The sequence below is a fragment of the Falco peregrinus genome, chromosome 13, assembly GCF_023634155.1.
Source record: "Falco peregrinus isolate bFalPer1 chromosome 13, bFalPer1.pri, whole genome shotgun sequence".
Lineage (NCBI taxonomy): Eukaryota > Metazoa > Chordata > Aves > Falconiformes > Falconidae > Falco > Falco peregrinus.
Genome location: NC_073733.1, coordinates 8,740,829 through 8,768,712, shown reverse-complemented (window position 1 = coordinate 8,768,712; position 27,884 = coordinate 8,740,829). Strand labels below are relative to the sequence as shown.

Here is a 27,884-nt window from a genome sequence, read left to right as displayed (position 1 = left end):
GAGTGGGCTTGCCTTGAACTTCGTGGGCAAGGTATAAACACTTGGTATTTAGACACCAGCCTGTAATGCTCATACTCTCCAGAGGTATTTTGCATGCCAATTAAATACTTTAAGTTTATATCAAGATTATTGTCACCTATTTAATGGCTCATTGATTTTTAGAAGCCATAGCAATTTTCTCTTTCCCTTCTGTTGAGTTAGTTACAGTAATGACTAACCATAAAAATTAGATAACATGCTGAAATGTGATTTTAAAACATCTGTGCATTTGATATTCCTACTTTTAAGTAAGAGACGAGTTAATATCCCGCTGTCTCACCCCACGTCACTGCCTTTGGCCTATGTGGCTCTAAAGACAGAGCAAGACAAACTGAATTACACTGAGCATGATTGAAAAAAAAAAATATCCTAGAAACTGTCAGCCATTCTCCCACGATCCTTTGAAACACCATATAAATACACAATCAAAGAGTCCAGTGTTTTTTGTAGTTGTAGAGCTGGTTCCCAGGGAAAGGCTCCAGCGTTCTCTAGAACCATTGCTGAAAGATGCCTCAGGAACATGCATGCTCCAAATCATCTCTGTACCTGTCTCCACACCACCACTTCAGAAAAGGTCAAAATTCACTCCACCGTAACATTTTCACAGCATCAGATCCACTCTCACATTTTTATTTATAAAAAAATGGAAAATATCTGGAAAATGCAAACAAAGTACCACTTCTCTGCATTTATCTAGCTGTAGGTTTCAATTTTTCATGTCAAGTAGACATTATTCAATCCACTCCTAAATGAAATATTTTAAAGAAAAATGACAAGTAAATATCTGAACACCACACTGGAAGTTTTTGGAAACCAATTATTCCAATAGAGAAAAAAAATAATTTTATTTAGCAAAGAAAGTTCTTACTGGTTTTTAATTTTATACAGGGCACGAAAAAGTTGAAAATCATAAAAACTTATGCCCCCATAATAGAAAAAATGTCTTTTCAAACCAGGTTAGCAAATTTCACCCCCTTGATCCCAATTTCCCCTTGATCTTGCTGTTGCTTCTACTTGCCTTACAGCATCAGCACTGACTGAAAACTATCAGCCACTGACAACACAAACCCTTCACAACATAACACATAGCCCACCACAGACTTGCACAAAACCCATTTACAAATGAACTACAGGCCAAAACCTACTCATTAAAATAATTTGGTGAATGCTCTTGAACGAAACTTAGAAGAATATGGCTTCATGCTGTCAAGCATTTCACATGCCCTCCAACCAAATCCATTTGATAAATGACTAATTATCCTAAGCTGCATTAAAATTCAATCTTGATTGTGATTATTACTGATTAAGTACTACTCAAAGTCTACACTTCAATTCAGTACAATATCTGTGATTCAGATGATGAGCAAAGTGTCCGCTGCCCATGGCAGCATTAACTCCAGCCACAGCAACAAAAATAGGTTCTAACCTGACACGTAGTTTTTCAAGCAACTGGGATTCATTACTTTCATAAAATTGTTCAGCTATACTCACAATTTCAATGTTATTTTTGAGCCTTTCTCAACCACTCTTTGGTTCTATCCCTTCTACAGCGGTGAGCCAGCTCCTACCCTGTTTTTATGTTCTCCATACACAAACCTCAGTTGTCCTGTTTGACCCTAAACCTCAGTTGTCCTGTTTGACCCTTTCTTTACCCTTCCTTTATCCTTCTGCTGTGACTGGTATGTTCTAACTCCTGGAACTAATATGAGCTTTGAAGCTCTGGAGCCATCCGCAGGGAAACCTATGACTTACAATCTCCAAAACGTCTGGAAGGTCAAGGACTGACAACTCCATGTAACCAAGGAACTTCACTGCAGCCAAAAGAGCCAACACAAACGCAAAAGAGCACTTATAAAACATTAAAAAAAAAACAATGGCAAAATTTACAGCAAATAAAACCAGAGGATGTGGTCCCCAGCCCTGCACACATGCCCATGCTCCATGAGGGTGAGGGCCCACAAGGGACACAATTACAGAACAGTTGGGATTGGAAGGGATCTCTGAATCTTATCTGCTCCAAATCCCTGCTCAAGCAGGACCACCTAGAGCAGATTGCCCAGGACAAAGTTTTTGAGCACGTCCAAGGATGGAGACTCCACCACCTCTCTGGGAAGCCTGCGCCGGTGCTCAGTCACCCTCACACTAAAAAAGTGTTTCTTGATGTTCAGAAGGAACCTCCTGTGTCCCAGTTTGTGCCTGTTGCCTCTGGGCACCACTGGAAAGCTCTGTTCTCTTCGCACCTTCCCTTCAGGTATTTATATACATTGATAACATCTCCCTGAGCTTGCTCTCCTCTAGGCTAAACAGTCCCAGCTCCCTCAGACTATCCTCTTGCAAGATGCTCCAGATCCTTCAACATCTTTGTGGCCCTTTGTTTGACTCTCTCCAGTATGTCCATGCCTCTCTCACACTGGGCCCAGGACTCTGTTGTGGCCTGACCAGCGCTAAGCAGAGGAGAATGACCACCCCCCTCACCCTGCTGGCAATGCTTATCCTAATGCAGCCCAGAATACCATGGGCCTTCTTTGTGGCAAGGGCACATTTGCTGGCTCGTGGTCAAGTGTCCCACCAGGACCTCCAGGTCCTTTTCTGCAAGGCTGCTTTCCAGCTGGGCAGCACAAAGTGATGGATGATTAAAGCTGGGCTCAAGGCTTTCACACATGAAAGGGTACATACTCTGCACGCTGCAAAGCGTTTAGTTCAAAAGCAAATATTTCATTTTACTCACCGCCCCTGACCCAGATGGTCTGCGTAAGAACAGTCCCAAGTTTACTCAATCACCTGTAACTTTGGTAAGACTTGTAGTAAGCTCTTTATCAGCCACTGTTTGCCTGCCTTTAAAATGTATATGTGGCTGAAATACGTGTTCATGTTGAAGAATGAATACACCTACTGTATTTGGTGGGTATTGGTCTTTATTACCTGTTGTACATCACGTAGATAAAATTTAATCCTCTGTGAACAAACTTCTTTGCAAATGTGAAATCAAAGCAAACAACATTAAGTTGAAACACAGCTGATAATGCAACATTAATTTCATTGCAAGGAAGAGTTTCAATTCTTGGTATTTGATTTTCTCTGTATAACAGATAGTACCTATTTACTAGACGTAGGAGTAAATAATTTTTCCAGTTCTCTACTGGTAAAATACATAATAGCATGATTTTGCTGCATTATTAAAAAGAGGGTCAGTATTTCAGTAACATTCTTGTTATCAATAAGGTTACTCAGCAGTCATGAAGCATAAGCTGAACATCCTGTGACACCAGAATGTTAAAATGTATCATTCCAATCATTTTTCCACTCCTTACTAAGTACCACTGCAACTCAGATTGCAGTGTCAGCTGCCTAGATAAGGTTTATATAACCCAGGGAAAAAATAGCGTGAACATCTAACTGCAAGTCAGCATGAAAATAAATGACTCAAACATGGAAGAATTCAGATTTTGAGACAGGGACCACAGGTCACATCTGGGTCCATTTCTGTGCAAGAAACACGCATTTATTGCCAAATGAAAAAAATACTGGCATTAGCTTCTGCAAAGAACGGATATATTTCATTGAAATATTCAGCTCCCAGATTGTGGTGTCATCCAAGAAATAGTAGGAATATTATCACCAGAGAATAGAGTTTTGGTAGCTCATAACAAAATTACAGTGCTTACAATTTGTCCAAAAAACAACTGTGACAGGAAAGCAGTCGAGGGACAACCAACACAAGAAATAAAAACTGGAAATCCTGCAGCATGAAGTTTAAAAAAAATGCAGATAAATTTGTTTTGAGAGGAAATTGTTCACAAATGATGAGACATACTCAAGCCACAGTACAGAAAAGACAACAAACGTGGTTGTTTCCTCAGTCATAAAATACTGGACTTTTTCAAACGCATATAAAAAGCAAATTTTAGAGTGAGACAAGGAAGATGATTAAAAAACTCCAAACCGTTAGGATTAACCTGTGAAGCTGGTTATCGATATTGTTGAAAGGTCCAGAATAAAACTTAGGGTAGGGTAGTTACTTGTACTGAAAATAAAACCTCAGGCTCCACAGAGCAATTAAGTGCCACTGTCACAAACAAGTTCAATGCTGAATCTTTGACTCATCAAAAAACAGTTTGATTTTGCCTCCTCAGTAAATAGATCACTTTCGAGAAGGGAAGGTAGAGTTCCTTGAAAATGTTACCATTGGTCCCAATATGGTTACCACCAGCACTCAATAAGATTTCTTCCTCAGGGAAACTATGCCATTAAGCAACATGTTTGTCAGTCAAAGTACCACTAATGTTTACATGTTTTCAGAACTGGAGGTTCTAGAGACCAACTGTATCTATAAATAGTTTATTCTGAGCCAGGTGGGCATCACTGCTGAACCTTCCCAACAGCAGCAGAGTAGCCCAAAGCAACAAATCGGCTAGCAACGGAGATCCACAGGAAGGCTGAAAGAGGGAGAGAAGAGAGCCTCAAAACCTCTTTGTCAGGAGCGGAGTAAAAGAAAAAAAAATGGGACAAGGAAGATGAGATTAAGGTACTGGAATTTAAACAGAGGTGCGGATGGACGGAGAGACAGAGAAGTGTCACCTTTCTGTGGCAATATTTTTTCAGGGAAACAAAATGTTTACAAAAATTCTAATGGCTTCATTGAGTATTTTGATTAAGCTTCTTCCCCAGAACAGTTTGACACTATCATTTATAGGCTGGTAGTGTTCCTATCCAGACCCACTGAGTCAGACTAAGCTATGCTAAGCTGTAAGCTGGATGGGTAAGCAGGGGTTAACAGGCAGGGTGGGAGAGCAAGGTGAGAAGCAGAGACTTGAGGTAGACCCCGAAGACCAGAGAGCCAGTAAATGGATTTGAGCAAGTCCTCAACTTTGTTATGAGCTAATGAAAATCTAATGTTGGGTTGCTCACTGACAGCAATGTAAATCCTTCCAAGAATGAGGCAGAAACAGAGAAAGAATACTTTGCTCTGAGCTTTAATCAGTGGGGAGTTGTATTTTTCATCTACTGGTATACTGGGAAATCTCCTGCTCTTCTGATCACTGCAGTTGCGTGACAGCTCTCTCAGAGGGCATTAGGGACCTGGGGACTTCCCAACTAGATGTAGGTGGACTAGTCTTTTCAAGACCTTTGGGAGCATATGTGTATGGAGATGCAAAAAAGGCAAAGGCATATTTAGGGAGCATCAATAAATGATGCTTCACCTGAGTGAAGCCAAAACTACTAGCACTTTAGAGGCCTAAATGACACGTAATGCTAAATATCTTAAGAGCCTCTCAGAGAGCTGGTAGGTAGGATCTTATCAGACACTGCTCTGAGGGGCTAATAGGAGCTCAAAAGCTAGCTGATCTTCAGGGATTACCTCCTTCGAGTACAAGCACAGCCCATCCCAAAGTGCAGAAGCCAGCACAGCTGAAGAGAAAACTCCAAACTGAGCTGGAAAGCAAAATCCAGCAAGGGCAGGGGAGACACGGGCTGTCCAGGAGCACAGAGGCATTGCTCCAGCAGGCACGGAGGGAATTAGAAAAGCTGGTCTCATGTTCCTTCCTAAACTCTGGGATTGCTTCCCACAGCAGCGTGCCGCAAGTCTAAAAAAATTCAAAAAGAAACTGGACAAATTCATAGAAGAAGAGGTGGTGTAAGGACTGTTACATACAAACTCATCCCTTCTGTTGGGAAGTCCCTAATGCACAAGTTTCCCGTGTCTAGGAGAATGCTCTGGAAAGGCTGTCACACATGACATCTGCCTTCTCACCCTCTTTCACATCCATCCATCCATCACTGGCCATTGTCATGGGCAGGATACTGGGCAAGTCTGACCTGTGCTCTGGCATGGTATAGTCATCCTTATGTTCTCTGGGTTGTGCTCCACTGTGCTCTATCTGTGCATTCCGGATCTGCATTTACTCACATTTGGAGGTCAGCCCCAAATTCCAGCATGAGTATTTTTTACAAAAAAAATGACAGGAATTAGCACAGAAGGGAAAACATCTCTGTTCTCATGTTAAAAAAAATCAAGATCTCCTAAGATAGAGTAGCATGCCATCTGAAACAGTTTTTCCTCTGAAGCTGTTGACCTACTTTGTTAGCTATACAATTTCTTACAAATTTACTATATTATAACAGCTGTGTTCATGCTGTTCTAGTGTCAGCACTTCTATTCTAAACCCCATTTTTTACACACTTCCGTAATAACTCAATTATAAAACTTGGGTAAAACGCGGCTCTCCACCAGCATTTTCTTCTCCAAAGTATACTTGGCCATCCACAAAAACGCACCATTGCAAAATGCCAAATTGCCCACTTGGGGTCTGATTTTTTTTCCCCCAGAAGTGGCAGGACTCTGCCTGGGGGTAGCTAGTGCAGACATCTGAGCCCATCTGTGCCGTCTGAACGCAAAGATCTGCTCTGGTCACGGACAAGCTGATGGCAGACGTGCAGCGTGTGGCCCTGCACTGCTTTTTTTGTGTTCCCTGGGTGGGTTTACCTGGAGCCCCGGGACCCCAGGGTGCAGCACCATGCCGGCGAGGAGTGCTGCTCTACAGCAGGTACCCAGAGTGGCCTGCCAAAATCCTGGTAAAAAGGGAGATCTTGGAAGCGCATAGCACTGAACGAAGGGGAGGGCTGGGCAGGAAAAGAGCCGCAGAGGACAAACCCGTGTGGGAAGGGAAAGAAAAAAAGAAGAAAGGGCAGTTTGGTTCCCTGCAAAGAGCCAGTGTGCTGGCAGCAGCATCCTTGCAGCGCAGGAGCTGTGAAGGAGGGAGGAGGACCTGACTTCTACACAGACAAAACAAGAAGAAATCCAGCTCCCAGTTCAGCTACAGCCAAGCTTTGGCTTTTCTGACTCCCTCCCTGCCTGCCCTGTGTTGCCTCTGGGCTCCTCCGGGACAGCCCACCCCTGCCCCAAGCTCACCCATGGCCCTTCTGTAAGTTTTCCCTATTCCGTTCTTTCTGATAAAAGGGCACCAAAACCACATGAGATATTGAAGGTTCTGGAACAGCACAGATCTATTGACACAATGATGTTTCTCCAGTTTGTTCCCTATTTCTCTCCTAATACCCTGCTTTTCTGCCTGCTACCGAGTCCAACACCTGTTTTCGCGTATCTGTCTGCTACAGACCCAAGTCCCACTCCTGTACAGTAACGGTTTGCTTAGACATGTCATGACAGGTAGCACAGACTCTCAGATGCTACATCCACACAGCCACAGCAGCGATGTCGTGGAAGCAACGCTCCTGTAAATGAGTATCTGCTTTCTCTTTGAGGAGGGCTGTCAGAGCTGCTCACATCCCTGCCCTAAAGCATGGCTGCTGCAGGTTCCCCACGGGTCACAACCCTCCCTAGCTCAGTCCATGGCACTGGCTGGACACATCCTGAACAGGACACAACCACTGGGCAATGGCTTCACATGCGCTTTTTCCCCAGAGCGCTTCCTCTAGCAATTCCCCCACCCGCCAGCACCGAACCCCAAAGGTGCCAAGCTCCAAAACTTCACGAAGGCTGAAATAAAATCTTCCCTCAATACATCCATGACGACTCATCTTCTTGCCCCCCTTGAGTGTAACAGACAAGGCAGTCCCCACACTGGAGAGCCTCTTCTAGACACAGGACTGCTGCCGCTGTTAAAGACTTAGGACTTTTCAGCCCAGACTGTATTTTTCCCTTTCTGGGCTCACTTCTGGAAGTCTCCAAACAGCAGCAGACTGTTTTTAGTAAAACCATCAGAAAATCTTAATTCAGGAAGTGGACAAATACAAAGTAATCACCATCTTTCATATCAAATCCATCTTTAATAGTTTTTCTGTAAAAAGATTGAGTTTTATGCACAAGTGACGTCCTACTGAAATAAATTAAATTCTGTGTCTGCAAAATTAGGCATGACCATGGCATTATGGTCATTGTGCATTACAGTGATTCTCTTTGACTTCTTACAGTAGAAAACCTTGCTATATGTTAATGTTTATAAATTACAGTAGTTAGATTAAATTCTACAGTTCATTGTAAAATGCCAAAGAGAACCTTTTATCTGTTCCTACCTTCTTCAGATGCAATGACCAAGTGAAAGGATTCAAATTTAGTCCATCAGTGAATCTTCCCAACTGCCCACTTGCTACCTAAGCACGTATATGACAGCTGTCAATTCAGAAATCATTCATCACAACAGAAAGATGACAGGAAAACACTGAGTTGATATGACAGCAATGGCAAAAATGTGTTAAAGCAGGCATCCCTGTAGGAAATCTTTCCGCACTACAACAGATGGCCAGTAGTTAGAGGAAACCATTAAAGCTTGAATTGAGGAAATTGGTTAAATTTTTCACAGCAAAGGGTAGCAGATAAAAATAAACAAACTTCACTGACCTTCTGGGGAGAGCCAGTCGTTTTATAGAGTGCAGGTACCTATCAATAGCGCAGGAAAGGCACTAGATTTTACAAGCACGCTGCTACATTGTATAATGATTTTATAATCATCCTATGATTTCCATATACCGCACAGACAATACAGTCACACAAGTGTCATAATTGCATAATTACTACGTTAATACACACAGGCAGCAATTACGCAAATACGACAGCTCTGAGCTCCAGGAGGGGAAGCTGCTGAGGGTGCAGCCTGCGGGGCTGGCAGCTGGTGCCCCCCAGCCCCTGAGCACTGCCCAGCCCACAGCCCACCCCTGTGCCAGCACGTCGGCCACGGGTCTGCCAGGGAGCCCGGGAGGGTGATGGGGGTGTGAAGGGTCAGGTTTTCCTCCTCTAATGCTTTAACAGGAACTGGAGAGACATTGTACTTTCAGCTGTTCTGGAACACACCGATTCACCTGAGATGAGGTGTGACCCATGTGAAGATAGAGACTTTATATTTTAGAATTGTCTATGTCTCAAGAGAGATATTGGCAATATATACAAATATTGTATTTGTAGAAATAAAATATCAGCAAAGACTCACTCTTAAATTGACCATCTCCAAAGTTTCTATCCTTTCAGACCAGTCCTTTATAAAGATAGCATTCATCAGGTCTGCTTTTTCACATTACTGAAATACATTCTAGCACTGGGCAAAGAAAATGGAGATTTCTTAAGAAAACCTGAAACAAGGAGAAATTCAAGGTGCACAAGCATTGTAGCTCATGTGGGATGTATTCCAAACAACAAGGGCTAAGGCAGGGATTGGGGAACTTTCAAAAGGTAAAACCTCACTGAGCTTTCCTTATGGGACACATTTAAATGTGAAACTCGGGGACTATAAACCTGTGGGAACCAGGAAGCAGATGCCCAAGTCATTCCCGCTTCTGAAGGCCTTTTTTTAAAAGAAAAAATAATAATCCCTTAGGAATCCACAGCAATAGTTGTTTGAGAGCATCTCAACAGCTGCATGTCTGAGCGCTTGCACAAGGCTGACTTGAGCACAGCTTGCCTTACTCACACAGTCCAGGGGATATGGTTGTTATAATAAATGCTGTCAGTCTATATATATTAAAGTTTTCCTGTCTTTAAGCAGAAAACAGAAGAAGGGATGAAGTAGCAATAGTCCTCATCACCCTAGTGCATACAGCACCCAAGCGGTGGGCATCATGAGCTGACAGCACTGAAAAGCTAACTCGGCATCGGCTCTGAATTTGAACTAAGAAGTCATTTTGATCACTGATAAGAAATAAGGAAACTCTTCAGCCCCTGAAACACAATTTCTACTCTTTGCCTCACAATACAATTCCTATTTTAAGACTGAATTGATTTTTAAAAAGCACAAAAGCTGTTTCCTTAACCTGAACATACATCCCTGTGAAGTGCGTATGATAAGCAAGAGCAACTAAATTAACTTCTTAACACTGCAATGGGATTTCAAGGGAAAGAAAAAACAAACAAACAAACATTGTTATGTGAAGATACATAGTTTTTCATAAGATCTCTGCCCTCTGGGTGCGGATAACCATGCTTCCAGCATACAGTTCTCACTCATTTAATAACAGGATACAATTTTGGATCGTGTATATGCTGACAGAAAGCAGAAGTGACAGAAAGCTCGGGAAGCTCTGCTTTTAGTATTTGCCCGTTGGAATGGAAACACTTGAAGAGAACCTCTAGGCTGATAAAATATGTCACTTGAATATCAAATAAAAAATAAATCAAATCAACTTTATCAGCCACTAGGAAAAAAACATGTATTTCCGTGGTGAATTGCAATAATACCTGGTTTAGGCCTTTTCTGTTTCAGACACTTCATGAGTTCGCTTCTGCTTTGGGGATCCAAATACTCTGAACCTGCCAAGTAGTATAGCAGCATTACCTCAAAGTTGTGTCAAACCACCTGCACAGCTGCAGTTTGAATTCCACAGCCTGACAACAGGGCATGAGCAGGGTTCGATGCCGAGAGTCATGAAAACCCCAGCTAAAGACCATCCCACCAAGAGCGGAGAGCAGGGTCAACACGGGCCCTCCTGACCACGGGCTGTGCTATGGCAATACTCAGCTGGTCTGGAGACAGTTCTGCTGTTTCTCCTATAAAACACGTTTTAGCTCCAAGACCAGCACCAACCCTTAAATCTGCAGGAAGATCTACCCATCTGACGAAACACAATGGATTAATAAGGGTTACAAACTAAACTCCTTACGCGCTGAAACATGCTCTCTTTTTTAAAACCCTACAATCATTAATAGTTACTTTTGACAAACACAGGCTATTTAGGCACTTAACTTTGATCATCTTGACTTTATAAACTTAATTCCATAAATACACAAATGTGTATGTACCTTTTAGACAGAGGTAGTAATTACAGCTGACAGCTGTGAGAGCATTTTATATGTTCCAGTAATAAACCTATCTAACCCTATTAAATATTAATACACAATCTCTCCCTATTACCTATTATGTCATCAGTCACATCAGTTTTAGCAGGAAGGTCAGCAAAAACAAAATAAGAAGAATTTTGTCATTTTTTTAAATATAGACTGAGCAGTTTATAGATGTTAATGAAACCCCTGACAAGTGAAGCACTATTTATTAACAGGATGATATACAAGCAGGAAAAAAATAAATAGAACATTTTCCTGCCTTAAATTTGTTGATCTATTGTATAAATATCAGAGGTCGTATTTCAGCCAGGATAGGAAGGACATGGAAAGGAAGGTGAAATGAAAATATATTGAAAATACATGAAAGGACAATGGTCCTTCTCCATGCTGCTACCTCCCAGCCCCTCCATGGGGACTCGGAGAAGCCTGTACTGAAAGTCAGTGCCGCTCTGCAAGGCAGGACACTGGGGACCCAGGTAGGGCTGCTTGTGTAGGAGAGGGTCGAGATAAGGACTTAGGTACAAACCACAATGCCACTGGTTCCCCCCATCTGTGGTGAGAAGATACGTAACAGGTAGTGTTCCAAATCTGCCATAAGCCTGAGTAGCTTCAGCTGTCATGTTTCTCTTAACCTCACCAATTATTTTCATGTTTTCCTAATGAAGAAGGATGACTCTGGCAAGTGTAAGCACATACAATACCCACAGACATTGCGGATGATTTGCAATTATTATTTCCATTTTCTGACTTAATAATACAGTCTGGCACACAGCTCAGAAGGTGACTCACTTGACATTCAGACTTTTCTAAGGAAAAAAAAATGCTGATTTGATAAAAATTGAAACATTTCTTCCCACAGATTATTTCTAAACTTAAACTGAAATGTGTTTTTTTATGTTTGAAAATTGTGAATTATCTACACAAATTTCAAGAAAACTCATACTATTAAGGACACTTCAGTTTCCTTTTCACCATTTGTTTTTACCCAAATAACCTTTGTATTGTTCTTTTGAAAGGTTAAAGCAAGATATGTTTTCAAGTTTCTTTTTGTGGGAATTTTAGTGAACAACTTTTGCATTCCAATTTAGTTGAAAACAAGAAGTTGGGAAACTTGGAATTGTTACTGGAATCTGAATTTTTTTGTTAAAAACTAATCACTGAAGAAACAACCATTAATTTTTGGTTGCCTAATTTTATTGCTAGTCACAATTTTTTGCTCCAGTTCAGCCTCTCCTCTGCCTCCCTGCCTGCCCCAATAGCCCTTGGAATGTTGGGAAAGGGCAGGCAGTGGGATTATTTTAGGTGCTAGACAGAGAATATGGAAGGCTGAAATTCTCCAGTTGTCTGTGAAACATTTTTGATCTGGTGAAGAGGAAAAACAAATGCATCAGCAGGTACTGCTTAAAACCAGAACTTCACCACTACTATCCATAAACACACCAGCTAATCTTTTTCATTAGCTGATTAGGCTCAGCCTTACCTGTTGCTTTCTACTTTCACTGCTTCTGGTAGAAAACTCCTCCAGAACCTCCCACCCAACTAATTACACATTTTCTTTCAGTTTGCGCATAACCAAGTTACCAAGTGCAATAACCAACCTGTTATTCTTACAGCAACCCTACCCTTTTTTCCAAAATAGCATCGAGCACTCCACATTTTTCAGACTGCTCCATTAACTCCAGCTTTTCTTCAGCCAGAATTAACATGCAGCCCACAGTCTTAGAATCATAGAATCACGTAATAGTTTGTGTTGGAAAGGACCTTGAAGATCACCTAGTTCCAGCTCCCTGCCATGGGCAGGGACACCTCCCCCCAGCCCAGGTTGCCCAAAGCCCCATCCAGCCTGGCCTTGGACACTGCCAGGGATGGGGCACCCACAGCTGCTCTGGGCAACCTGTGCCAGTCACACACTGCCCCCACAGTGAGGAATTTCTTCCTAATATTTCATCAAAATCTACCCTCTGTCATTTAAATTCATCGCCCCTTGTCCTATCACTGCATGTCCTTGTAAACAGCCCCTCCCCAGCTGTCTCATCGCCCCCTTCATGTACTGGCAGGCTGCTCTAAGGTCTCCCTGGAGCCTTCTCTCCTCCAGGCTGAATCGCCCCAGGTCTCTCAGCCTGCCTTGACAGCAGAGATGCTCCAGCCTCTGACCATCTTCATGGCCTCCCCTGGACTCGCTCCAACAGGCCCATGTCCTTCTTATGTTGGGGACCCCAGAGCTGAAAGCAGCACTGCAGGTGGGGTCTCATGATGGCAGAGCAGAGGGGGAAAACCACCTCCCTCAGCCTGCTGATCATGCTTCTTCTGATGCAGCCCAGGATTCGGTTGGCTTTCTGGGCTGAAAGTGCACATTGCCAGGTCACGTTGAGCTTCTCCTCCACTAACACCCCAAGTCCTCCTCCTTAGGGCTGCTCTCAATCCATTCTCCACCCATCCTGTATTTGTGCTTGAGATTGCCCTAACCATGTGCAGGACCTTACACTTGGCTTTGTTGAGCTTCATGAGGTTTGCATGGACCCACCTCTCAAGCTTACCAAGGTCCCTCCGGGTGGCGTCCCTTCCTTCCAGCGGGTCAACTGCACCACACAGCTTGGTATCAACATAAAAATTGCTGAGGGTGCACCCAAACCCACTGTCCATGTCACTGACAAAGATGTTAAACAGCACCAGTACCAGGCCCTGAGGAACAGCCCTCATCACTGGTCTCCACTCTGACACCGAGCCATTGACCACAACTCTTTGAGTGAGGCCATCCAGCAAATTCTTTATCTACTAAGTGGTCCATCCATCAGCTCCATGTCTCTCCAGTTTAGAGGCAAGGATGTCATACCGGACAGCGTCAAATGCTTTGCACAAGTCCAGGTAGATGACGTCAGTTGCTCTCATTCCCAGACCTGCAGAACTCAAGCAACAGTACTTATTACATACACTATATCATCCCTTATTTTTTAGGGCTTTCTCAGATCACACCTAAATTTGTCTGCTTTCTCTGCATAATGCTCTGAAGTTCCCTTAGCCCTTCCAAAGCCTCTTAAGCAATCTTCAGATTTCTTCCATATCTCCTTTAAACTCCAGAGACAAACAAACAGGGTTTCACCTTCAACCCCACCATTTCAGGCACATGGTACATGCCATATCTTCCACTAATTGATTAGTAAGTTAGAACTGCAGGAGCTACTTATTTTGGTGCTTATCAGTTGCTTTCTGGGTTTTTTTCCCCTCCTGTGATAACTCCTGCAAGGCACAAAAGAATCCTCTAAATCATAAAAGCCAAAATATAGGGGAAAGTTCACACAGGCACACATATGTATTGTCTACACCATTTTCTTTTTTAGTAATTCAAAAACAGTGTTGACAACAAATTTGAGTCAGCTTCAGTGCTTATTACTGGCTTCAATTCTCTTTTACTAGGGGATACAGTTCCATTAAATCAGTGTCTGCAAGATTGGAGTCCAGGCGAATTCCATCCTATTTCATGCTTCATTATGAAAGATTCATACAGCCCTATTCATCATGTTTCAACAGTCATCTACATCAACTTTAGAGTACTAAAATGTTGTATGTTACAAAGCGACACGTTGAAATGATCAGTCAAGTTCACTGGGCTTAACCACTCTGACAATGATACCTAATCTGACTGGTTAGGGATAAAAAGACATCTTAATCGGCATATAAGAATAATCTTTATTGTGGTAATTGGCATTTACCAAATTGCAACATTAAGCTCAAAATCTTGAAAAGTGCCCTAGAGGCAGAGGTACAGGAGAGAGATCACCTGCAGGCCACAGGGAATGGAATCTGCCTTTGTGCTGGAAGAAGCCCTGCAGTGATGTGAGCACACGTGCCTGAGCTTGTTTTCTACAGGGAATTAGTTTCTACAACATGGCATGTTAATAAACTGTCTCTCACAAACACACACACCCTCCTCAAGAAAAAAAGCCACAAGCCATTCCTGTACAAGATAGACTGAATTATTTAATTCAGCCAATTTCTGAGCTAACTGGAAAGCAACTCTGAAAAGCAAGTTAAACATTTGAACTTCTTGATCAAGTATAAGCTGGTATTTTGGTTCACTTTGGGTTTCCACTGCATGTAAGATACCAAGCAAGAAACACAAAACAGGACTGGAACTAGGAGATAACCAGGGTCTGTCAAACCAGGGTTGTGTCATCAAATTCTTGATCTTCATTTAACATTGTACAGCTGAATGATCTATGTGTGAATATGTGGATATGCACAGGGCAGGTTCAGATTGGATATTAGGAAAAATCTGAAAGGGTGGCCAAGCATTGGAACAGGCTGCCCAAGGAGGTGGTTGAGCCATCATCCCCAGATGTATTTAAAAGACACGAAGATGTGGTGCTTGGGGACATGGATTAGTGGTGGGCTTGGCAGTCCTGGGTTAACGGTTGGACTTAATGATCTTAAGGGTCTTTTCCAACCTAAATGATTCTATGATTCTGTATGTGTGTGTATTAATGTTTTAATCAAGTCTGAGTCAGAAATCATTAGTCTGATGGAAGGGCAGGTGCTACAGAGTTCAAGTCCCACAGCCAGTGTAAATTCCTTCAGCTGCTTTCCATGACACAGACCAGTGAAGACTGGTGAGAAAACCACTCGCAAGACACAAACTGCATAACAGCATGGGATCCTACAGCTTTGGTCTGGCTACTTTTTTGAAATCTTCATTCTGTCACCTTGTCTGCTACCTGGGGTGGCGCCTACAGCAGAGAAGTCTATACAGAAATGGCATTGGATACCGAAATATTCAAGCATTCTAGGGATGTTCTTACTAGGCTGATACCATCAGAGAAAGCAGATCATTTACCTACCATGACTACTATTTTTATCACTCATACTATTTCTGATTCCTGGTTTTGCTACGTTCCAGCGATCTACATTTTCATTTATACATTTGTGCCATTATTTTACTAGGTGAAAAACTTCAAGAGACTTTACTGGGGCTTCATTTGCATTTGATGGTTACATTTAATAGCCCTGTGGGCTAAAAGCCAACTGATGAACCTTTCTAATTCATGATGGCAGAAGAGAATGTTAACCCCATTAGCATCAAAAAGAAATGACCAAGTGTCAAGACAGTTTTCACAGTTCCATTCCTGTCCTTTCAGACCAGTTAAAGCTCCCAGAATTAGGTTAGTCAATGGTGCAGACTATTTCCTCAGTTAACATGTCCAACAGCGATGTGGGATGCTGCTGAACAGCAGAACTCAGAGAGTTGTGAACAATGGTGCTGTCTAGCTGGAGGCCTGTAGCTACCAGCATTTCCCTGGGGTCAGTACTAGTACTGGTTCCAGTCCTGTTCAACATCAATGACCTGGATGAAGGGATGGAGCATACCCTCAGCAAGTCTGCAGATGAAACAAAACTGGGAGGAGTAGCTGATACCCCAGAGGCTGCGCTGCCATTCAACAAGGCCGGGACAGGCTGGAGAGGAACCTCATAAAATTCCATAAAGGCCAGTGTAAGGTCCCACACCTGGGGAGGAACAGCCCCATGCACCAGTAAGGCCAGGTGTTGACCTGCTGGGAGGCAGCTCTGCTGAGAAGGACCTGGGAGTCCCGGTGGACAGCAAGTTGCCCATGGGCCAGCAGTGTGCCTGTGTGGCCCAAGAAGGCCAGTGGGATCCTGGGGAGCGTTGGGAGGCGCAGGGCCAGCAGGTCCAGGGAGGTGGTCCTCCCCCTCTGCTCTGCCCTGGTGAGGCCACATCTGGAGTGCTGGGCCCAGTGCTGGGCTCCCCAGTTCAAGAGGGCCAGGGAACTGCTGGAGAGGGTCCAGTGGAGGGCTGCAAAGACAATGAGGGGGCTGGAGCATCTCCCTTGTGAGGGGAGGCTGAGGGAGCTGGGCCTGGGTACCCTGGAGAAGGGAAGGCTGAGAGGGGTCTCATCAGTGCCTACAAACATCTTCAGGGCGAGTGTCAAGAGGATGGGGCTGGGCTCTTCCCAGTGGAGCCCAGCGACAGGACGAGGGGCAGCGGGCACAAACCGCAGCACAGGCGGTTCCAGCTGAACGGGAGGAAGGAGTTCTTCACCCCGAGGGTGGCAGAGCCCTGGGACAGGCTGCCCAGAGAGGGTCTGGGGGCTCCTGCTCTGGAGACGTTCCCAGCCCGCCTGGCCGTGACTGTGCAACCTGCTGTAGGTGACCCTGCTGTAGCAGGGGGCTGCACTGGGTGGTCTCCAGGGGTCTCTCCCAACCCTGACCATTCTGTGATTCTGTGACACTATGCACTGACTGTACCAGTCACGCTGCTGCATCCAGTTACTGGAAATTTAAAAAACAAGCCAACCAAAAGACACACAATTAATTCTTTACACTTAAAAGCTCTTATCGAAAAAAGATAAATTCCCTACCTTTCTTCCATTTAAAAACAAGTGCAACCAAATAAAATGGATGAGATGGGGAGAATACGTATTTTCTGTACTGTATCATTTGTCCTTCTCACTATCAGGAAAATTAAAGCATCTTTGCAATATCCTCAAATTTGACTAGATAAATCACAGGGTAAGCACAGAGTTTTATGATACTCCTCAGAGATCAGTCCCATAAGTTTGGCTGGATCCTCATCTCCTCCTCTGTCTCATTTCGACAAAGACTCTCTGCTGAACAAGGAGTTGTTCCAGGCTGACAGACTCACTGTTGCTGGTCTTAGCAAGACTACTTCAACCTTTTCAGCTCTTCCTAAGTACCTACTCCTCTTCACTTTTCTCTATTAATTTCAATGATATGATTAACCTCCACAAATAGTACAGCCAACCAGCATTGAAAAAAGGTCAACTGAGGACCTCCACAGAACATGCTTCAACATGAAGTGCAGGCCAATATCTAGAAACACAGCAAAATCAGGTACATTTTGCAAGATTGATCTTGCAAGGCATTGCCTGTCCAGTTCTACAAGGTTTCCATTCTGCAGGGGACACAAACTTTTACTTCACGTGGTGGACATTCTTGTGTTGGAAAGAGAGAAAGCCATGTCAGTGGCCAGCCATGGCTAGTTCCAAACACAAAACACAGAGGAAGCACAGAGAATTCTAACTCTGACTTATTCTTTTGTTCATTAAGAAACTAGAACAGTACTTTTGCCAGTCCTCTTGTACGCACTTGCTGTGGCCAATGAGGACATTTAGACTCTAAAAGAAAAAGGAAAGAGAAGAGAAATTATGAACAGTCCTCCTTCACTCCCCAAAATAACTGAAATTCATTTCAGAACAACAACAGAATCCTCAATAATGTGGGTCAAAGAAAATGCACTAAAAAAGTTTCACTCAACAAAAACATTTTCCCTTCCAACCAAATTCCCAACACTCGTCTTAGGCAATCTTAGACTCTTCACTCTATTAATAGCTTAATGCATGAGAAATAATACATTATTCAAAAGGAAGTTGTACTTTCACATTTGGTACAATACTTGCAAGCTACTGGCACTGTCTTCCACTTGATTTCAAGTGACATGCCCAAAGTCTTTGCAAGGAAAAATAAATCTGCCCATTCAAAACGGATACTATCTCTGCCCAGCTGAATGCATCTTTTTCTTGCAACCAAAGAAGGAAGTAATACTAAGTTCAAAATGTACTTCAAAGGGGAAGAGAGCACATGAAAAAGGGTGAGGTGTCCTATTTAATTTGGGTCACATCACTTCCAAAAGGATGCAGCAGAATTATAAAAGTTTCAAAGTTGGACAATAAATGTGATTAAAGTCACACTGAGTCTTCCGTATCAGTAGAGACTGAAGATGTTGGGACTTCTTAGATCAGAGAAGCAAAAGCAAAGGTAGAGACGACATGAAAATAAAGAAGACAATATGATAAAAGGTACAGCAAAGATAAATCAAGGTCTACCATTCAGTTTCTTTCATAAAGAAGATCAAGGATATATTCAACACTATCTGAAGGTTGCAAACTTGACACAATGCATTATCCATCTGTGGAACATAAGAGTACATGATATCATCAATGTCAAGGGTTCAGGCTGAATAAAAAAGCCAGACAGGTTATGCATGCTCAGGTTCCAATGGCATTTTAAGATTTTTTTAATTAATGTTCTAATCTTTCCAAATGAAACTCTTTTCTTAGACTTTTAGAAGTCCCCTGAACTTTAGTGTTGATAGTGTCAAGAATACTTCATTTTCAGTTTATCAGGTGGCCGAAACACATCACTTTTTATACAACAAACTGAAAGAAAACATTCTGATTTTACTGCTGTCAGTAACTCCATGACAAAGTATATGTATCTCATATTGAACTTTTAAATGTCTTCTGACCTACATTGAAAGAAAACAAATTTATAAATATCCAAATTTCAGAAGTGAAGCTTCCCATTTCAGCTAGCACCTTTCCATAAATATTGTAAATACCAATACTTTCAACATGTCTTCAGTATGAAAACAACCCACCTTGCCAAGACCATAGACTGAAATAGTATCAAACATGAATAACCTGCAAACACAAACAAGAAAACAAGAAGGGGCATACTAACAGCACCTGTTTTGGCAGTGTATCTCTATTACAAAGCTAACAAGGCCTCTCTGAGATCACAGCATCATGGAATATCTCATGTCGGAATGGACCGGTAAGGATCAAGATTCGTTCCCTAAGTGAACACAATGCACTCGAAGGTGCAAGCCAATTTTAAACAACATATGGGAGTAAACTTGTCCTATCTTCCACTCTTCTCAGTTTACTGGGGAGTTCAGCACAGTTGTCACCAGGAAAAGAAAGTGCCTCACGCCCACGGTGGCAGGGAAAGACTCATCCTCAGCCTGCAGCTACTTAAACACCGTGTTGTGCGAGCTCCTCTCGGCTCTGGGAACAACGGCTTGTTCCCTTGGTGAGGCTGCAGATACCACCTCACAGTAAAGCAGCTTCAAAAACCAGAGACACACAGAAACGTGTGACTATCCTGCATCAGCTCTGAGCTAGAGAGGCTTTGAACAGGACAGAAGATACTCGACAGCAGCAGAGAGGAAGAGAAAGTCTCTCCGCAGGGGAAGATAGCCGGAGCTTCACTGATATATCATCACTTTACATCTGTGTTACTATTTTCTCATTGCTATGGGAATACTAGAGAAAGTCGTTATCATTTTGTATTCAAAGACCCATGTAAAGTCTAGGTGTGAACAGTATCATTTGTTTGCAGCCTATAATTTTCTCTTCCAAGCAGCGTTAAATAGTTTTGTTTGGGGGGAGGGTATTAATAATATTCTCTTCTCTATTCACGTGTTAAAATTAGCTAACCTTCTACCTGCTCTGGAGAACATCCAAGAAAATCCAAAGCAATGACAAGCACTAACTTATCAGGGTAAAACAGATCTTTTTTTCCATATAATTAAAATTAACGTACTAACTGGAATACTATTCATAGAGCTGATGTTATCTTGCTTTTTATGACAAGGCCATCCACAAAATTAATTCCATCATATTTGAGTGTCAAGAACCAGGCTTCAAAGCACTTTAGAGGAAACAGCTTTGAAAATTTTAGTAATGATGACAGGGGCAGTCTAGAAGTCCTTCCTTATCCTAATTAAACAACATTGCCTGCATTCTTTGAGACAGGATCAACAATGGAGGTCAAGAGAAGTAAATACTAGATATTTATTATTATTTTTTTTAAGTTGTATCAACAGAGGAGAAGAAAACACACAGGATACACTGGGCTGTGTTTGTATACTTATGTGACGACTCCTCATTTCAACCTGAAAGAAAACACAGTTCCTCACATTTACTCAATCACTGGCAGGAACAAGCAGGTCTTGAAAACAGGCTGAGCACCATGGAATTGCTACCAATACTTTATTTTTGTATTTCAATAAATTGTTTGATGTTCTGTTTGAAGACTTAAGTTGTGCAGGAGTCAGTGTGCATACCTAGCCAGAGACTGCACTCCTGCTCACTTATCTTCAGGATTTAAGCTCCTCCTCATTTTTCTGAGAGCTACCTGTTCAGAGCATTTTCCACAATTTATGTACAAGGATGACATAACAGACAAAGTAACATACAAAACAAAGAAAATGCCAATTTTCAGTCTTTAGCTTTCCAGCTATTTTCACTGAGCTGTGAATAGAAGTTTGAAACTCAAGCTAAGCATCAACTGGAGATAGTTCCATGGCATCAGGGAAGAGCCGTACAGAAAGGTTCATACTAGCAGGTTTCCCCAAGTAACTACATAGTTACAAATCCTGAATTATTCCACCCAAAGTACCGTTTCAGTAATTTCTGCTAGATATTGACTGGGTTCAACTGTATTCAGAGAGAGTTAGCATTCCAACTGGCCGGAGTGTGGACAGGGAGTTACTTAGCGTGCTCCCACTGCTATTAATCTTACCCAAGGCTCACAGAGATCAACTGAAAGAGTCCACCTGACCTCAGAAATTTCTGAATCAGTCCTTTAGTGCCTGTTAACAATGTTCCAAAGATGCAGTTTATGTTGAGAATTGATTACTTAGAAGTAAATATATAAAACTGTAAGTAGGCATATAAATATATTGAAGGGATACTAAAGGGAAAGGCTATTTCCCCAGAAAACCAGAGAAAGAAGACCTCAACAAAAGGCCAGTTCAAAACCAAAAATATTTTACCTCAGCACCATATTCTCTTAGCAAAGATCATTAAATATTATTTCAGATGAGTGAAACGGAGAGGAAAAAAAAAAAAAAACACGTCCTAGATTTAGATGAAGACTGATTCTACTTGTAGAAGGAACTGGAGGTATTTGATGCAGCACCAAAACCTGCAGCAGCAGTTAGAAAGGGCTGATTAAAATTCAGATGCTGTAACCAGAGCGTGTGAAATGTACAGCTACATAATTCATAAATAGAAAGCTACATTAAATAGCATTAAAGATCCTGCATATGCAAAAGCAAAGCCATACAGAAGGAGTGCTAGCATGCTCCATGTACATACCAAGTCCTGGCTTCCCCTCGCAGGCACAGGTACGCATTTCCAGCACACAGAGCACACCATCACCACAAACATTACTTCACTGCTTCAGTAGCACAAGGAGGAGAGGAGCTCTCTTACAGCAACAGTAACAAGGAAGCATCAGCTGGAGGATACCATGCAATTAACCATTGCACATTGTTGGGTGCCTGGAGCTGCTACGGGTGGTGAGAAATTAATTCTTCAGGTATAGCAGCAGATTCCTCTCTGCAGAGACGGCATCCCTTCTGAAGGCTGCATACACCCAAGGGCACAGGGGGCAGCTCGGCACCAAGACAGCTGGTGTTGTACACACTTTTGAACTTGGCAAATCATCCATTGCCATATAATCATTATTGCCAGGCATTTAATTTGGGATTAATGGGGAAAAAAATGGGTGCTAAATCAGAGCCAATACTGTATTATAAAGAAATAACAGGCCAAGTTCTTTATTGCAGTGACTCACCTTCCCTGAGGTCAATGAAACTACATCAGCAGGAAATTTTGTCCCATTACAAGGATCTAAGCAAATAATTCATACTGAATCATTTATCTAATTAATCTCAATTTGCCAGCATGAACACTAACAGGCTCCAAATTCCTCTCTTACTTTTATTTGCAGTTATTCACTGAACAATTCAGGCCCGTGACACTGCTGTGAGGTGCCCAAAGAAGGATGCGAGAATTTCTGACCTGTCCTCAAGGTTACATAGCATGTTTCTGTCCACCAGAAATACACGGTTTGGAAAGCAGAAGTTGTTTCCCATCATTGTTCCATGCCATTTGCTGGAAGGTATAAAAATTTTTGCCAGTGAACTGACTTAGTGAAGTACTCTAAAAACACAGCACTACAAATTCTGTGAAAGAACACAAAACAAAGATCATTTACCACCGTTCATCTGCTGCTTATATTAAAAAACAACTAGGAGAAATAATCCCTTTTAGTTTTCCCTCTCTTAAAATAAATGCAAGGGTTTTGCATGGATATGAATAATTGAATAACCCAGTGATTTATAGCTATTATATATTTATATGTTCTCTCTGGGTTTTTTTAAATGAAAAGAGTCTGCAGAGATGAACTATTCAATGGATCTCCCTGCCCTGCCAAAGGCTCATTTTTTGCCCAACACGCCGTATATGAGCAGCTTATTCATTGTTTCAAAGATGCCCTATCAGTGCTTCCTTTGTTTCCTGGCAGGTCCCTTGTTAAAAATCTTAAGAGCAGGTTCTCTTCATTTCCCCAGACGTCCAATCCCTTATGCTACTACATATTCGTATTTAACATTTGTACAGAGTTAATGTTTAAAGACCAGCTATGGCTGACACCATTCTGCCAGAAACTACACAGATTAGAAAGCTCATCCCTGTCCCAGCTGTGATCGCCACGTGGCAGAGACACAGTAAACAATGCACGACACAGTCAAGGATGGAGCATGCAGCAGCCAAAACAGAATGGGGCAAGCCTTACCCTCGCAGGAGCATTTTGCCACACAGGGCATTTATCAAAGGTACTGCTCAATAGCTGCTGGGTGGCTTGCTCTGGGTAAGCAGAGTAACTGCACTCTCCTCCCGCACGGTCATTAACGCAGGAAGGTGCTTCAATCCTTTTAAATTAAAAGGTTCAACAAAACCACAATGTCATTAGGGAGGGCTGAATCAAGAAATGAAAAACATCTCGCCATTTTTGCTGGCTGCCAGTTGCCTGCAAAAGCATTTCGAGAGTTGTTGCTAAAAGCTTCTGAAAACATGAATGTCACTACCAAAAATCGCTTAGAGTCAAGCACACGGTCACAAGTGTGGACTATCTGTCATTTGCTCATTTTCAAACCATCATTATTTACACTCTGCAATACTCTAAGCACTTCTGGTTTGTCACAACTGTCCTCTCCCAGTCAATTATCCCACATTCACTGGAGCCGAGGCAGTAGGAGCTGAAGGATCTCTTTGCAAACATTTTGTGCTCTGAAAAAGCAAAGCCCTTCTCTCTCTTTAACAACAATTTGTTGGCTGGAGGAAAACAAAAGAATTAACGGCTCTCATGCTTCCAATTAAATGCTTTGGCCTTCTCTACCTTGCTTTTTAATCAGCGGCTCAGAGGCCCATTCCTTGTATACACTAGCGAATTTAATATTAGCTCTTAATGAACCAGTTACTGACAGCCAGGAATGAAAGCTGCAGAGAATAGAGGAAATTACTATAGAAACATAATTTGCCTTTCAAATTGCACGTAAAAATAATGACAATGGCACAACAGTTTGTTTATTTATGTATGTTTTACCTGTTTTCACCGATTATTACGTAAACCCCTGCTATGTGTTACAAGGCCTGCTGTTTCTAAAGCATAAAGATCACTCTGCTGGGGTCAAACATCTTATTTTAAGCTGCTGAAGTTCCTCTATTTAGCCCCAGAAGCCCTGCTTCCTACCTCCTACTTACTGACCCAAGAGGTCATCAACCAAAAATGTCACGCCCAACAATGAAAAAATCCCCTCAGCCGTGCCAAGTCCACTCAAAGACAGCTAACGTTTGCATTTTCCTTCAGCATCAGAAGCCAACCAGTGATGGTTTCTTGCTTCACCATTTTCTGGGGCTTTGAAGGCTGTCATCAGGACTGACATAGAATCTCCAGAGTTCCTCATCACCTAACAACTTTGCTTGACAGAGCACTGAGCCCCACACTCTTGAACTGGAAGAATTATTGAGCGTTAAGGAACAGAGCTATCCCAGAGTAACCTTCATCAGCAACCATGGCATTTGAATTACTCTGGACACTTATTAAATGAAGAAGTGTGTAAGGAAGACAAAGCCATCAAGAACTAACTTACTTTTCTCTTTTTCTCTCCCCTCCCTTTATTGACAGAGAGGAATTCCAACAGCACTACATCAGACACATCTTACAATGCTTCCTTAATTGGCATTAACCAGTATTTCAGGAGGTAACATTTCACTAATTAAAAGAAAATCAGACGCAACTTATTATAGTCAGCTTACAGTAATAGTACCCTTCAGATTTTGGCAGTAATAAAGATAAAGCAATAATGCACTCAAGGTTCCCCACAATTTTGAATCACTTGGATAGCTATTAGCCTAAAGCACAATCATGGCTCATTAGGAGTCTCTGAATAACTTAGAACAAAAAAAGAAAAAGACTCCTCATACACAAACTCACACAGTTTGTCCAAATCACTGAACTACTTGAATGAGATCAGAGTTGTGGCAAGCATCATAGGTTTAAATGATTTAATCCAAAAAGAAACTTTCAGATTCTGTTCATGCTGTGTCTTACTGCATCTCCTCTCTCCCTTCTACAACCTCTCCTTTTCCCCCAGCCTCTGCTTCCAGTTTTGCTTTTTATTTACTCCAACACTCCCATTATTCTTTCAGTGCCCTCTCAGAGGGAAAGTAACAGAGGAAGATGGATATGAAACAAATCTCAAACAGCTCCAGACAAAAGGATGAAGCAAGCAGGTGAGGGAGGCATGGGCAAGGAGCACAGTAAGGCTGTACGAGGGCGAGAAAGCCTCGCCTCATTACTCCCCTTCCTTTCCAAGAAACAGCCTATCTAAGCAAGTAGACAGATACCTTCTTGCAGGCAGAGCAGCAGCATTACTGTTGCTAGTGGGACAAAACCCTTCAACGTGCTGCACAAGCCCAAAGCAGAGAGCAGGATCATTAGCCTGATTATTCCCAGTGCTAAAGATTGAGTACTGCAGCATACAACAGTCGCTGGAAGCAAATTGAAAAGGTAAAGCGAATGTCCAGCTTCATCAAGTCAGGCAACAACCATTAACTCCCAGGACCTAACAGAGATTATACCGATGGGTATCTCTATAAACCTACAAGAAACAGATAGCCTTCCCAGTGGATCAGCAGTAAACGCTCCAAGGGTGACCATCCCACATCATGCACAATTTGCCTGCATCCCACCTTCGGAAACTGCTGTCCTTTCTCTTTATTTGGTGGACAGACAGAGCCTCAGACAGATTAACTGCTTCCACTGAGTATGCAAAAAATTAGAGACACTGGTTGTCCCAGAGGGACAATATAAAAGAAACTCTGAATGGACTAAAAAGAGTAAAATGAGAAAAGTACCCTTAACACCAAATCTGGCTGGGCCATATCATCCAACAACTCATCCACACATCTTTTTCAGCCAGCTCTAATAGAAACAAAGGCAGGAAACTATTGGCTTACAGTAGCAGAAAAGCTGGCAGCGGCGAACACCAGAACAACTTAAAAAATTTAATAGACCCTTTCGTAACCAAAATCAGAATGGTGCCTGGGGGGGTCTGTGAAATCAGAAGGGTTGAGCAAAGAACAAAAGCAGTACTGTGGGCTGAAAGTCAGAGACCTGCGTGTCACTCCCAGCTCTGATACAGTCTTCCTATGTGATCATGAGCAAAAAAACTTGACCTGTCTGGGTCTCTGGGTCTTGGCTGCTCTTTCTCTACTTGCCCTGCAAGGACCACAGCAGGGGTTCTCTCTGTTTGCCCAGCACATGGCCCAGCTCATGATCTCAGTCAGGGTATTTGCACCGGAATGTAAAAACAATTAACAAGTGACTGACTAATGCCAGCATTTGAATAAATTAGTCAACTAGTGTATAAGGAAATGAAACCTTCCTTTTCAGAAAACACTGGGACCTTCAGCCACCAAGAAAGAGAATTCATGTGAAAGGGCTCACACACAGACAACTCCAGAACAAGTACTGTGATTAAGATTCTCCCAGTCTGGTCTCGGCAAAAATTGATAAAAATAACAGATACACATGTCAAAAAAGATGAAGAATTGCTACACAAAAATCCACACCAGTTAATGTGCCAGAGCAAACAAAACTACCTGGAGTCATATTAGATAAAGACACAGATAAAACACTGTCAACAATAAAAACAGTAATACAAAAATGTTTGGCTGGTGAACAAAAAACATACTTGGATTTGGAAAACATCAGTAGTAAAAACTGACTCGTAAAGACACATATGCCACACCACCTCTGCTCTGGATACCCAACTTGTCCCCCATCACCTCGCAAAGAAGGGCTGCAGCAAAACCCCTTCCACAGCAGGATTTCTCCGCTCGTGCTTGGATCACTCAACATTAGACTACTGGAAGAGGGACGGTAAACTGTAAAGTGCAGTAACCTGACTGATGTGACTGAAGCTATCCCGTAGACATCTTTTCTCCTGGCCTTTGTGGTAACAAAAAGACACATTAACTGATGAATTTTTGGAGAACCTTCCTCCACTACGGTGGAACCAATTGCCACCAACTGCAGCCCCCAACAGAGGACAGATGCAAAACAGTGCCACCTTGCCCACCTCTTCTATCAAGAGAAGATGAAGCCACTAATAACAATTTTAAGGCCACTGCTTTATTCTCCTATATGTCAGACCGATGGCTGTAAGTAATTTTTATGTCTACAGTGGGAGACCTAGATGATCCCTATGTCTGCTACTACACTAAGATAAAGAAGAACACATGGGCGTAGACAGCAAAATCAGCCTTCTGCAGGGTTAAAATTCAGGGGAGATACCAAAGGGATAGGGCGCAGTATGGGGCAGCGCTGCTGAACAACAGAAATGAGTATGGATGGAAGACTGTCAGTTACCATAGCACACTGAAAATTTGTTTACAAGTTACATTTCTGCAAAAATACTTGTGAATATGTACAGGAATATTTTAAAGCAGCCACCACTTTTAGCATGATTTTACATTCCCATTTCCCCCAACTATCAGGGACAAGGAACCCAAACCCTGGTTATTACTCAAACAAAAAAAAGTGTGGAGGCTGACACATTTCTCTTTCTGGTCAAAAGATGAAACCTTACTGGCTGTTTTGAAAGCCTGGTTGTCAACCCAAATATTTTAGTCTTCTGAGAAACACGAAATTAAATGTAGGGGTTTTTTTTCAGGTACAACTTCTGCAAAACACTCTCTCCTTGCAGGGAAAGATGCAATGGAAACGAAAATTAAAAAGGTCACATAAGCAAAATAAACATGTGTCCCTGTGGAGGACTACAGAAGAGATCGTCTTGTACCTCTCGCTGAGAGCCGGTTTGTGGAAAACGAAGAGCTGAGTTTTGCTGCATTCTTCCTTGCCAAAGGCTATGTTGTATACTTATCTT

At 42.4% G+C, this 27,884-nt stretch overlaps 1 protein-coding gene across 2 annotated transcripts in view; it reads right to left on the bottom strand.

Annotated features, from left to right (window-relative positions):
- Positions 1 to 27,884, bottom strand: part of IL1RAPL2 (interleukin 1 receptor accessory protein like 2) — a 393,210-nt gene that overhangs the window by 252,295 nt on the left and 113,031 nt on the right. The gene's annotated exons all lie outside the window — the stretch shown is intronic.